We start from the raw sequence: 15,000 nt of genomic DNA on the forward strand, positions 1-15,000 counted from the left end.
TAAAAGACTGAATTTCGCTCACTGGTCCCGAGTAGCTTCACAAGACACAGTTTAAACAGTTTTTTTGTTTGTTTTTTTCGAAAATGTCACAATACAAATAAAATGTTGAACTCGACAGGAGAACCGGGCAAGTCTTGTAATGAAGTCCTGTCGTAATGTGCATATATAAATATGTGATGGAAGTGGAGTTTTATTTATTTATTTTTTATTCGTTTCTTTTCTTTTAATTCTCATTACAATATAGTATCATATTCACAAATGCCTAAAAATCATCAATATATATCAGATACGTTGGATAAACTACATAAATGAACAGATATATGAATAAATAAATAAAGAAGAAAACAACTTAGTACAATACAGAAACCTATCATTTAATTCTTTTTCTTCTCTCTGTCTGTTTTGTATTCCGCTTTTTCTGTTACGTATTTCTTACATATTAGCAGTTTTGACATAAATGATATGGGATGATGTCAAATCACAAAAGCATATACAAACGCAAAAATGATTGAATGAATAAACAACAAACAAATAAATAAGTAAATAGATAAATAGACAAATGAATAAATAAATTAAGTATGCGGTGGAAGTCTTTGCTGGCCGGAAATTAACACACTGAAGTGTAATTATGTATCAAACGAAAAATAAGGAAAACCACTGACAAACAAACAAAACAAAGCAAAAATGGAAAGAAGGTATATGGTGGAAAGGAAAAAAGAGAAAAGTAAAGAAAAAGATCTTCAGTACCAGCCATAATCAGCCTAGTCATTCGGATGCACTTAGCGTACGTAAAAGAACCCACGGCAACAAAAGGGTTCTTCCTGGCAAAATGCTGTAGAAAAATCCACTGCGATAGGGAAAAACAAATAAAACTATACGCAGGAAAAGAATACTTTAAAAAAAATGGGTGGCGCTGTAGTGTAGCGACGCGCTCTCCCTGGGGAGAGCAGCCCGAATTTCACACAGAGAATTCTGTTGTGATAAAAAGAAATACAAATACTAAAACTGGGCTTTGCGAGAGTCGCACGGGGTTGTTTATGGGACAGTAGTTACGACTTTCTACTACTGAAGCACTGTGGGCGCTGGATGACATAAGAAAGCCGACACAGTTGCACAACACAGGGATAATCACAGCGCCATCAGTGAAATGTTCCCGCCTAATGTCAACAACAAAAAGCAACAACAACAACAACAACAACCCAACACTCAAACTGTTTTACTTCAGACAGAGAACACAGTAAACATTATATGCTGTGTATGTGTAGCCACTGAGCATAAACGACCGTAGATGCACTAACTTCTCTTCAGTATCGTAAGGAAGTTATACTAAGACCAACGCTAATTCCACAGACGTAGAAAAAAAGAATCTGTACGCAAAGGAAAGTCAAAATTTGACCTGCTCGGATCGATCATGCAACCTGGGCTCAGGTTCGCGCGAACGTGATTGTCTGTGTTAGTCGGAGCAGATTCGCTGCATGCAGGTGTGTTACGTGTTGGACTGATATTGAAAACGCGCCAGTCTGCGGCTTTCCAACCCCTACCGGGCCAGTGACATGGAGAGCCCTCTGCAGCATTTCAGCTATCCCACTCCACCCCCACCTCTCTCTCTCTCCCACCCACTCGTCTCGCACTCTACCCCCTCCACTCGCTTCTCCCACCCACTCATTTCTCTAGCACCTTATCTACCCACCCCTCCGCTCCGTCCCTACCCGCCCAGCACGGACCTGGAGTGATAAAACCGTGACAGCCTAGTTCACGCGGATCGCGTCGTACACATACATATACCATGCCCATGCCATTCTTTACATACATGTACCATACGATACGATACAGTACCCTGCCATACTATACCATACCATATTCTACCCTAGCTTTCCATACCGCACACCAACAACAAAAAAACATGCAATATAAAAATCATTGTGATTTTGTTAGTGTCAGCTGTTCCACCCGTCCCCCCCACAATCCCTCAACACAAACTCTGTCTCTTTCTCTCTCTTTGGGTGGAAATCCAAGTTTGTAATATCACTTGAGGTTGATGTTGACCTAGAACCTGAAAACAACAGCAGCAACAACAACGACAACAAACACCATCACCACCACCAACAACAAAATGAAACATCAACATCATCTGACACCTGAAATATAACGTGCATAACATGTGACAAACTGTACACTGCCCTGTCTGAACAAGGAACCGGAACTGAGAACTGTGCATATGCATTTCTTGATTTCAACTGTCCTAACCCCTCCCTTGAGCTAACTATCAAACCAAAAAACAAATAAAAACAACAACAAAACGACCATCTCCCAGCGATTACACGCCTCCACACACTTCAAACCATCCGCTCCCCCCCTCGCCCCACCCCCCACCCCGCAACCCCCACCCCCAGTTTTCTCTCTCTGTCTCCGTCCGTCCCCCGCCCCCTCTCTCCCTAACTCTAACACCGCCACCCCCCACCCCCCAACCCCTAGCATTTTGTTTTTACCCTGACACACCCGGAATGAGCGATAAAGATGTCAAGACAGCCCAACAGCTAATAACCGCTGCACACAGCACGTGCACTCCGAAAGGTAAAAGGGTTGGGGGTGGGAGGCGGGGGGGTGGAAGGTGGAGCCGGGTGGAGGAGGTGGGGGTACCGCTGCCATGTGTGAACCGCGCGCTGCTTGATGAAGAGGTGTTAATTAGCCTCACGGCCCGCGCGGGCTCCTGCTCTACCGTTGCCCTGGGGGCGCGCTCGGGCCCCGGAAATTAGTTTCTGGAATCAAAAGGTGGAGAGCCCGCCATATTTCACCCGTCAGCCCTCGCTTTCCCCATGATTTGTCTGCTGTTTCCCCTCTCTACCCCGCTCAGCTAGCCCCGGGTTGTGCGGGATAGGGCAGGGTAGGGTAGGGTAGGGCAGGGCAGGGCAGGGCACGGTGTCTGGGTGATTTATTCCAAAACCTGGAGGGGAGAAAGAGAAAGAGAGAGAGAGAGAGTGGGGACGGGGGTTGGGGGGGAGGGGGGAGGGAGTGCGATAGGGAACAGTGATTTATTCCGGAAACGGCAGTTTTCGGAGTATCATAACTGTTACGGCGGTTTCACTGTGCTTTGGTGCTGTATTTTACAAGGCACTTGATCTGCTGTTGTGAGAGCGCTGAATTTAGAACTAGGACCGTCTGGATTCGTCTCACTCCTCTGACCCTTCCTCCCGCTCTTAGCACGGTGTCCCAGGGGGGTGTTTGTGTGTTAAAGATCTGTTGGGATCTTGTTCCAGGCCATATTGTATTGTATTGTATTTCTCTTTTTGTCACAACAGATTTCTCTGCGTGAAATTCGGGCTGCTCTCCCCAAGGAGAGCGCGTCGCTACACTACAGCGCCACCCATTTTTGTGTGTGTGTTTTTTCCTGCATGCACTTTTATTTGTTTTTCCTAAGGAAGTGGATTTTTCTACAGAATTTTGCCAGGAACAGCCATTTTGTTGCCGTGGGGTCTTTTACGTGCGCTAAGTGCAAGCTGCACACGGGACCTCGGTTTATCGTCTCATCCGAATGACTAGCGTCCAGACCACCACTCAAGGTCTAGTGGAGGGGTAGAAAATATCGGCGGCTGAGCCGTGATTCGAACCAGCGCGCTCAGATTCTCTCGCTTCCTAGGCGGACGCATTACCTCTAGGCCATCACTGCCAACTCAAAGCTCTGGACATAGCTGTTCTGGAACACACAGGCACCTGGGACACGTTTGACCTCGGACACCAAGGATCTGGGACATATAGGACCCGCGACAAATAAGATTTGGGACACGTAAGGCCTGGGACACGAGCGACCTAGGACATGAAGAACATGGGACACACAGGATCTAGGGCGCACAGGACCTATGATAGAAAGGACAGGAACTGCAGGGCCTTGGACATAATAAGATCAGGAACATGTATGTCCTTGGACATAAAGGTTCTGGGACACGTGGAATCTGGGATATATAGGACTCAGGACACGTAAGATCCGGGACATGTATGACCTGGGACATATAGGAACTAGGACACATAAGACCTAGAACACAGTATCTGGGGTGCCACACATAGGAACTAGGACACACAGGAAGTGGGACATGTAGGACTAGGAAGGGACACATGGGAAGTGGGTCACAGGATCTGGGACACATAGGAACTAGGACACATGGGAAGTGGGACGCAGGATCTGGGACACATAGGAACTAGGACACATATGGATTGGGACACAGGATCTGGAACACATATGAATGAGGACACATAGGACCTAACACACAGGATCTGGGACACATAGAAATTAGGACACACAGGAAGTTGGACACAGGATCTGGGACACATAGGAATTAGGACACATAGGAAGTGGGACACATGATCTGGGACACATAGGAACTAGGACACATAGGAAGTGGGACACAGGATCTGGGACACATAGGAACTAGGACACATAGGAAGTGGGACACAGGATCTGGGACACATAGGAACTAGGACACATAGGAAGTGGGACAGATGATCTGGGACACATAGGAACTAGGACACATGGGAAGTGGGACACAGGATCTGGGACACATAGGAACTAGGACACATGGGAAGTGGGACACATAGGATCAAGAAAATTTGGGACTCAAGACACGTAGGACGATGGTTACGAAGGACCTGGGACACATTGACTATAGGACACACACCACCTGTGCTCGCACAAGCACACAGACAGACAAACAGACACATATGCAGTCAGACATACAGGCAGACATATATATATACATATATATATATATATATATATATATATATATAGAGAGAGAGAGAGAGAGAGAGAGAGAGAGAGAGATTACATACATAGATAGATAGCTACTGAGACAGAAAGATCGACCGACGGGTTGTATTCCTTCTACACGTGGGCGATGAATGAATATGGATCTGACCATTTCTGGGAGACATACGTGCATATATGTATGTTAGATTACACGCACGCGCGCGTGCGTGTGTGTGTTTGTGTGTGTGTGTGTGTGTGTGTGTGTGTGTGTGCGTAGGACATACAGGTTATGATCAAAAGTCAATTATTAAACGCAAATATACAAAGTGCAATCATTTAGAAAAAAAAAATCACACACACACACACACACACACACACACACACACACACACACACACATACACACACCCCAAAAGACTTGAACAGATATAGATTGTGCACTGTTCTTGTTCTTTTTCCACCCATTCTTTTGACGTCTTCAGTTAACTCTTAGTATCTGCTCTCAGCTGTACCGAACGACTGTGATCAGTACGCCTATGTGCAGCATGTACTTAGCGCACATAAAAGAACCCACGGCAACAAAAGGGTTGTTCCTGGCAAAATTCTGTAGAAAAATCCACTTCAATAGGATAAACAAATAAAACTGCACGCAGGAAAAAATACAACAAAAAAAAAGAAAAAAAAAGAAAAAAAGGGTGGCGCTGTAGTGTAGCGACGCGCTCTCCCTGGGGAGAGCAGCCCGAATTTCACACAGAGAAATATGTTGTGATAGAAAGAAATACAAATACAAATACAAATGTCAAGGCATTCACTGACAGATCATAATATTAAAACAATCTTTTTTTTTTCTTTTTTCTTTTTTTTTTAACACATTCCGGTCCCTTATTCTAACGAACTGTTAATTAATTTGAATGCATACAAATAATCATGTAATTTTTGTAAGGAAGAAAGAAATACAATTCTGCATTATCTATGGGAATATAACCATGTATAGCATTTTTGGAAGGAGTTTGTGAGATATTTAAAAGAAAAGTGTTTACATTGTGATAGACTTAACCTGAATGACACACTGGTGCTTTTTGGACATAACAAAATTAAAAATGATGAATGTTTCTCATATATTTTATTGATAGCTAAATTCTATGTATACAAATGTAGAATCAACAAAGTAAAACCAACATTACAAATGTTTACAAAAGACCTCAAACAGGCATATGAAGTAGACAAGTATGCCTTTAACATAACTATGGAATATAACAAGTTTGTGGAAAAATGGGCACTTTATAACTGTTTGATACAAGATTAAGCTATACAATGCTACCTTGGAATTTTGCCATTGAACATATATTGCTTTGCTTTTATAGATTTGTCAGTACTTAGAACTTAATTATATGCTTACCCTATACTTTCTAATGCACAAAACATATAAATTCTGTACCTGTAAACCTTTATCTGAATAAAAAAAATGTTGAAAAAAAAAAATTCATATTTGATCAAAACAATATTTTCTTGGTAAAGTTCAGTTCCTTCATTCCTCTTACATGTCCCCCCCCCCCCACACCCACCCACCCACCCACCCTACTTCGCTCCCCACCCACCCCCAGACCCCGCACCCACCCTCTCACACACACAGTCAAGAGTGCAGCACCAGGAAAAAAGAGGGCGTAAATCTCCTTCCCCAAGAAACAAAGCCTGCAGCTGACCAACAGAGTAGAAACAAAGAATTTTATTAATAAAAGGCTGTTAGTAACAGCTAGAGCTGAAGTTATCTACACCCGGTACGCCCCCCCCCCCCCCCCCCCCCAACCGCCCCCTCTCCAGGTGAGACCCTGCTGAGACTTCTGGCCACTTGGCATGTCAGCATTTCTTGGCTGTCAGGATGACGTGCAGCCACACGTGATAGGACACAACCTCCGGGGCCGACTACGGGCGCCAAGGGGGGTGAAACCATTGGGTGGATGGGTGGACAGGATGGGTGGAGTGGGGATGGGGGAGGTGGAGGGAAAGAAAGGGGCGGGGGGGCAAGGTGACAATATTGTTTCAGGATCAGATTCCTAAATCTTTGTGTGTGTGTGTGTGTGTGTGTGTGGCTCCTCCTAGTTTATGAAGATTCGGTCTTTAGATCAGAAGAAGAAATTGTGTGTGTGTGTGTGTGTGTGTGTGTGTGTGTGTGTGTGTGTGTGTGTGTGTGTGTCTGTGTCTGTGTCTGTGTGTGCGCGTGTCTGTATGCATGAAACAGTTTCTCATTACCAAGTGGTTTTATTTCTAGGGCATGTTTACACGCTCAAACTTCATACTTCATGCCTCTGTGGAAGTACAGTTTTTGTAACTGAACTGTACTTCTTATAGACAAAACGTTACACAATCTTAAAGGAAGTATTACACCCAAGTTGACGAAGCTGACCGTCAGTAAAAGGGGCCATATCAGGACTGACCCGTCAGTGCTTAAAACAGAACTTAGTATATTAAAAGGTCCGTTAGAATAACATTTAGAGACCAGGTAACCTCGTCGCGTTCAGTCCACGTAGGATTTAAATCCAGTCAATGATATTTTTTTTCTTTCAGGAGCATCTGGGAACAAAGTCTTGATGGAGCTGGCTTTGAAGTTGTGTTGCCTGGCCCCAACGCTCAGCTAATATCACAGACTGACACAAGCTTACAGCTAAGTCAACAGCAAAGTGAGAGCTGCAAGACCAATGGTTTCTCCATTGCAATAGGAAGTCATCTACAGCTTAGTCTTTTTGTGAAGGACTATGACTTTTAAAACTAGGAGACAAGACTGCACTGGCTCTTAATATTGCAGCCTTGGAGGCTAGCTTGTCTGTGGAAACCATCCCAATGCCGACGGTCCTAAAACCCTCTTCGCCGAGAGTGGGGTCGTAATTTGGGCAAGACTCTCCACTTTTATCAGTTTCTAACCCAGATAGCAGGGACCGGGACAGCAGTTGCCTCCTCTGCTGTTCTGGTGGTCATAATCAGGCACGACTCACTGTCATACATTTGTGCCTGAGATCTCAGCAGTTGATCTGCATATGTTTTAAACTGAGAAGCTGGTTGCAGAGCACACACCGTGCTAGAGCCAATCTACTATTCAAGAGATAAAAGTGTGTCAGATAACACTTTCCTGTGTGCAGCATTCACAGAATGGTTTCAGTTTCCTAAAACGGAAGGAGTAATAGTATAATTTGTTGTCATTTCGTGAATTCCTTCTTGCCAGATATAATATGTTTCACATGAGATTGATCATTTGTGTTTCAGTATGTGCACGGTATACTGGTGCGAGAAGGTACCTGGTCTGTGGTATCCTTGGCAAGTCGGTCAACGACTTCATTGCCTCCAGTGTCCAGACACGTGACTCAGAATCCAGGTAAGAACAATGTTATAACCGTTCCTAAAGTTTTGGAAAGTTCGTGGAATTCAATCAGCAAAGGATGGTTAATGTTTCGGCCGGCGACGGCCTGGACAGCGGATAGGGATTGAGAGAAGAGAATGTTTTTGATGCCAGATTGGTGGACCAGTTTCAGAGTCAGAACCAGGGCGGTGTCATCAGCTGCGTAGACAGAACTATCGGAATGAAGATGTTTAGGGAAGAAAGAGCTTGCTGTGGATGGACAGAAGAGAACGTAGCAGTCGCCAAGCCGTCTTCCGATTTAGAATTTGTCTGTTTTTTATTTTATTTTTTATTTTTTGGTGTGTTTTTTTTTTAGCGTAAAAAGGATAGGTCTGACAAAGGTCAGAGTAAAACAAAAAATCAAAAACAAGAAAACTGGTGACGTCTTACTTGTGAACAGACAGGTCGAAGTGTACAGTAAGCGACTTTTGATATATGAGTCGAAAGCTTTGTGAGATAAAGATAAATGCAACGAATATTTCATTGTTTTTCAATTCTCTGGATTTTTCCCGAACATGTTAAATCATACCACTTATAGATTTGTTACTCCTTTTATTTTATTCTATTTTATTTTATTTCATTTCTTTACCAATGTCAGACAAGTGTGTGTTCGAGTGATTAGAGCTCTGGATTTCTGTGGTGCGGATCTTCAATGTTGTGGGTTCAAAACCCGATATGACGAAGTAGATGTAAAGAAGAGATATATAGTTTTGTTTCACTTTCACTTTTATTTAATTTATTTGTCACTTCTTACTTGCGGAAGCCTCTTCATACCTTCAGTCACATGTGTATATTAAGAAATACGAAAACCAAATACGCTTGTTAAAGAACCTATAATCCATGACAGAGTTTGGTAGAAACGAACATTAATTCAGAAAGCCAGCATGCCCCCTTCTCCTTCCCCCTGACTACGAACTCCACCTCTCCCCCAACCCCACCCCCCCAACACACACACACACACACACACACACACACACACACACACACACATATATATATATATATATATATATATATATATATATAGGAGGGTGTGTGTCGGAGGAGAAATTGCTAGCTTAATGACAGGGTACAACGGTAATTCGTGTTAAAGCCCACTCTTTGACAGGGGCAGAGTACAGAATAATGAATAGTTTAGCACACAGTCTGGTCGCTAGATGGGTGGTAAATGCCCTGAGTTATATTCGGCATTTGCAAAATAGAATATAATCATGTAAAATACAGAATATTTAACAAAACAAAACAAAACAATAACAACAACAACAACAAAAACTGAACTGATTAAACGAAGTTGTTATGCCTGATTTATTCCTCACAAGCAACTAGGAATGGGGAAAATAATGAAATCAGGTACAACGAATAAAAAAAATAATAAAACCCCCCAAAACAAACCAAAATGATGCATTATGAAATAAAGAAGTGAACAAATGAAAATAAAACAACTCAAAATAAATTGAAATAACAGCACCAAAGGAAGCCGAACATAATCATATCAGAGACACACGTCGATCATCGGAAAGACAACCTCACCCCTCGCCCTCCTCCTCCTCCTCCTCCTCTCCCCCTTTCATCCTCTGCTCTTCTGTCTGTGTCCAGGACGCCCCCCTCCCCAACCCCTCCAACCCTTTCCCAAGAAACAAAAACTCCTTTTGTGACTAAGGGGAACGGCGCTGGCTGAATCAAAACAGGAGCACAATTTCCTTACGAACCAACAACCGCTCCTTCTCCCCGCCCGCAAAGCCAGCCAGCCAAAAGGAGAAAAGACCCCATTCCCCATCCCCCCCACTGCCCCCCCCCCCCCCCCCCCCGCCCCCCCGACCCCCCTAGGCTTCCCCCGACTCATCAAAACACGACCACCGGAAGTGAACTATGGTCTGCAAAATGGCGACCGTTTAAGACGTTATTGGGGTCGCGGCTTTTGTGCCAGACAAGCCCTCCGGGAGACTGCGATGAATTCTGAGAGATCCTGGCCAGTCGGAAGCTCTCCGCTTCTTCCATTAATAGACTCGTGCGTCCGCCCTCCTCGAAGACGAGGCCAACCATGCTCAGTCACGCACGTGATCCACTGTCTCTGTTTCAGACGCTAGGGCGGGAGGGGAGGGGGGAGAGGGGGGGGGCGGAATTGTAATTGTACAGTGTATGGTGGGGGAGGATGAGGGCAATAAGGTGGAGGATCAGGGAAGAGGGAGGGTAACCTCACGAACCCACGTGGTGAAAATCCAGCAGAAAGAAAACTCCCTAATCGGTCAGTCTGGAATGGGGGAAGGGGGGTGGGGTTGGGAGTGTCTTTGCTATTGTTGGATTACTCTCAGGTTTGAAGGAAGCTAGGGATTCAGTACAGGGGAATCTTGATCTGAGTGAGAATAGCAGGGGACTAGAGGCCAGTGGCTGACCAGACGGTTTTCGGATTTGTCGGATAATCAGAAACAAAACAAGGGATAATTATTATCTGCTGTGAGAGTAAAGGATACTCATCGTTTCAGAGTCTTTCTCTTTCTCCCACTCAAAGGCCCTGTTTCTCCATCATCATCATCATCATCATCATCATCATCATCATCATCATCTCTCTCTCTCTCTCTCCTTACAAAACATTTCTATTTCAGGAAATAAAAACGTCAATGTAGACAACTTGTTGATTATCTTGTTACATGCTTTGTTCATTTTTTTCTTCAAGTTGACCAATGTTATTGGAGACCCCCCCCCCCACCCCCCCAGCCCCCCAAAAAAAGAAAGAAAAGAAAGAAAAAAGTTATTGGTATATCATCATGAATTTTAATATCTTTTATTATTATCATATTTACGACTGGATGTTGAAATCTAAGGTTTTCACTAAGTGCATGGGGTTAGAGGGATTGACATTGGGGTAGGGCTGGGGACAGAGAGTTCTTTAGTTTGTTGCTTTGTAGTAGTCTTTTTTCATAAGTTTCTCATGTGATTTTCAGTAAAATTTGTCGTTGATATCTTTCTTGTTAACAGTTCTGTGTTCATGTGTTCTTTGATGTAGCCCTAACCCCCACATCCCTCTTTTTTTCCCCCCTTTCTTTTATACCTCAGGGCTGGGTGGGAAAAAACAACAACATATGTTCTGCTTATCTCATTACCCTGGTAAAATAAAATTTCGTTTCGTTTCGTTTTCGTTTCGTCTCTCTCTCTCTCTCTCTCTCTCTCTCTCTCTCTCTCTCTCTCTCTCTCTATATATATATATATATATATATATATATATATATATATAATAAAACGTGATGAAAAATGATGGTCCAGGCTGATCTTTTGGTCAGCATCAGCAAAATTGAGAGACAACTGGATATGGTGGGAACAGATGGACAGGGGAAAAGAGAGAGAGAGAGAGGGGGGGGAGAGAGAGCGAAAGACAGACACGGACAGAGACAGAAACAGACCAAAAGGGAGCGAGAGAGAGAGAGAGAGAGAGAGAGAGAGAGAGAGAGAGAGAGAGAGAGAGAGAGAGAGGACAAAAAGAGAGAAGGATACATTTTGTGTTTGTATATTGCTTGCAAACATGATAATATTCCCAAAGTGCTCTGAATTGAGGCCAGTTGTCAAAATCTAGGCTTTGGGATAACTGGTTATAAGATTTGTATTTGTATTTCTTTTTATCACAACAGATTTCTCTGTGTGAAATTCGGGCTGCTGTCCCCAGGGAGAGCGCGTCGGTATACTACAGCGCCACCCATTTTTTTTTGGTTGTTATTTTTTTCCTGCGTGCAGTTTTGTATTTTTCCTATCGAAGTGGATTTTTCTACAGAATTTTGCCAGGAAGAACCCTTTTGTTGCCGTGGGTTCTTTTACGTGCGCTAAGTGCATGCTGCACACGGGACCTCGATTTATCGACTCATCCGAATGACTAGCGTCCAGACCACCACTCAAGGTCTAGTGGAGGGGTAGAAAATATCGGCGGCTGAGCCGTGATTCCAACAGCGCGCTCAGATTCTCTCGCTTCCTAGGTGGACGCGTTACCTCTAGGCCATCACTCCACATGGGATGCACTCTACTCCGCGAAACAAAGTTAGTATTACCAATGATAATGACTGATTCTAAAACAGGAGTTCGACTTCCTCACGGTGATCCGACCACTATTCTTCCATCCAGCAAGCCAAATGAAGACGAACTCTCCAGGCTCGCCAACCTCACAACCCCGCCCCCCCCCCCCCCCAACCCCCCAGAAAAACAAAAACAAAAAAAACATTAAAAGAACAGAAAAAAAAGAAGCACAACAACGCAACTACTGAAAGTGAACTATGACCTGGAAAAAAAAGAGACGCCCCTCCAACACAACCTGCCATGAAGTCTTCCGTAAAGAGAGTAACCAGCCACGACAGAACCGCTCTTCCTGCATGTCTGGTCCCCCCAACTCCCGCCCCCCACTCGCCTCCCCCTCCTCCCTCCCGAGGACAGGCTCAACCGTGCTCAGACACTAGGCGTGACTGTGCTTCAGGCCGCTTGGAGATGGGAGAGATCGTTGTGATGAGGGGAACCTCACGAACCCATATGGTGACAGTCTTGGTCAACGAGGAGAAAAAAAAATCTCCTCAATCAGTTGGCCGCGTCCAGGTCCTGACAGTGATTGTTTTAGGCTTCGCGTTTGACTGAAAACTGGGGATTTCTTAAGCGGTTGGGGTGGGATAGCGGGGATCTTATTCCTAGTGGGATTAGAAAGGGAAAGAAGTATGACATCTAATTTGTCGTTGACTGGTCGGGTTTTTGTTGTTGTTGTTGTTGTATGAAGGATTAACAAAAAGCGAACGAGTTTGCTTTTATGTGGGAATGAAATTTCACTATGAGTTAAAGTTTCTCTCTCTCTCTCTCTCTCTCTCTCTCTCTCTCTCTCTGTGCCTCTGTTTTTGTCTCTGTCACTCGCTCAGTTATTCACTCACTCACTGACTTTCTCTTTCTCTCTGTACCTTTCTCTCTCTCTCTTTCTCTCTCTCTCTCTCGCTCTGTATTTGACAATGATGCTGTTCACGTTATGTTCATATACACGTTTACGAGGGATCAAGGCTAGTAAATAAATGAAACGTGAAATAAACAGTAAACGACAAAGAAAAAGAAATAGAAAAAAAGAGAGGAAGAAATAACACAAAACACCAAGCGCAGCCAGGCATGCTGAGATACTCGTCGATCATCAGAAATGGTCGATATCCTCCTAACCCCTGCTTTTCCTAACCTCTGCTTTTCTCTTAGTGTCCAGGAGCCAGTTGCATTGCTCGGACGAAAGAGCCTCTAGTATGGTCGTAACCTGCTACTAACTGTGTGTAGTATGGAACTGACCAATGGCATAGTTCGGGTCAACGTAGGCATTTAGTCACGTGTAACTGTCAAAATGTTAGAACCAAGCAATGCAACTGGCACCAGAACACCACCGTTCAAACAATAATAAACAAGAGAGGCAAGGCCTTCAAGACTCACTTGTGATACACTTTAAAAAAATCCAAGCTTTTTCTGTATTGAGTATAATTTCAAAATGTAATGTTTAAGACGAGAAAGATCAGTTTAAAACAAATTAAGTCCCCTAGCATTAATTACAGAGTAATTTCCCTTTTTTACTACCTGCACCAAAACGTTTGCAAAATAAATAAAACTTCCATGCTTAGCAAAAGAAGTTCCTGTTTGAACAAAAAAATGATAATAATGACTGCTCTAGCTGTTGGGTCAGAATATCAGATCAGAGTGCCAAGTTTAGAGAATACAAAAAATATAAATATAACAGTAAATGCAGTTTGCATATAATTAGGCTTCATTCCTTATTTTTTTTGTGCCCATCCCAGAGGAACTGAATTTTTCCTATTTTTATGCCAAATTTGGTGTCAACTGACAAAGTTTTGCAGAGAAAATGTCAATGTTAAAGTTTACCACTGACGCACACACACACACACACACACACACACACACAGATAACCGAACACCGGGTTAAAACATAGACTCACTTTGTTTACACAAGTGAGTCAAAAAGTGATGCCACCAGCTACCACTGACTGAATCAAAATAGGAGCACGATTTTCTCACGAACCGAACACTCTTCCACAGCCCTACCCACCCCTACCAGACAAAAGAATTACCACTTTTTATTGTTTATTAATCAAAAGAAAAAAAAAACCTCCACCACCACCCCCTGCCCAGACACGCCCGATTTAACCAGAAAGACACGACCACTGCATGTGAACTATGGTCTGCAGAATGACGACAGTTTAAGACGTCATTGGGGTAGCTGCATTTTTCTTTTGCCCGACAAGCCACCCAGGAGCCTGTAATGACTGCCGAAGGATCGCGGCCTCTCCGAAGCTCTCGTGTACTTCCACCTAAATGTCCGCTCCTGAAGATGAAGCTGACAATGTTCAGTGTTGCACGTGACAAATGTCTCTGTTTCAGGAATATGGTTAGAGGAGTCTGTGGTGACTGTGGGGAACCCCAAGAACACGTGTGGTGACAGCAGTAGCGATTCAGGGTGGGTGGATGGGGGTGTTAGGGGATGGGTGGACCTCACAAAACCCACATGGTGACAGTCTCTCTAAATGATACACAAACTAATGAACTCTGACTAAGTTACAAAAAACAAAACAAAACAACAAAAAACAACAAAAACAAACAAACAAAAAACTAACAAAAAACAAATACCAACCCACAAATGTTTAATCTGTTAAACGACATACATCAATCATTAGAAATACTTTATCTCCACTCCACTTTTCCATTTAACACACACACACACACACACACACACACTTTAATCCCCCATCCCCTGCCCCCCACCTCCTCCACCCCCTCCCTTACAGTTTTTATTCTCAGAAAAAATCCATTCATAAAACCCTTTATTATTATCATTACCAGTGACAGCACCGCTGGCCGTCAGAAT

At 43.7% G+C, this 15,000-nt stretch overlaps 1 long non-coding RNA gene across 1 annotated transcript in view; it reads left to right on the plus strand.

Moving 5' to 3' along the window:
* LOC143281641 (uncharacterized) overlaps positions 1-15,000 on the plus strand; it is a 90,885-nt gene that overhangs the window by 42,980 nt on the left and 32,905 nt on the right. Inside the window, exon 2 of the long non-coding RNA XR_013055149.1 lies at positions 8,000-8,108. This is a non-coding gene — a long non-coding RNA (uncharacterized LOC143281641). The remainder of the gene's footprint in view (positions 1-7,999; positions 8,109-15,000) is intronic.

This window comes from Babylonia areolata, chromosome 4 (genome assembly GCF_041734735.1).
Source record: "Babylonia areolata isolate BAREFJ2019XMU chromosome 4, ASM4173473v1, whole genome shotgun sequence".
Taxonomy (NCBI): Eukaryota; Metazoa; Mollusca; class Gastropoda; order Neogastropoda; family Buccinidae; genus Babylonia; species Babylonia areolata.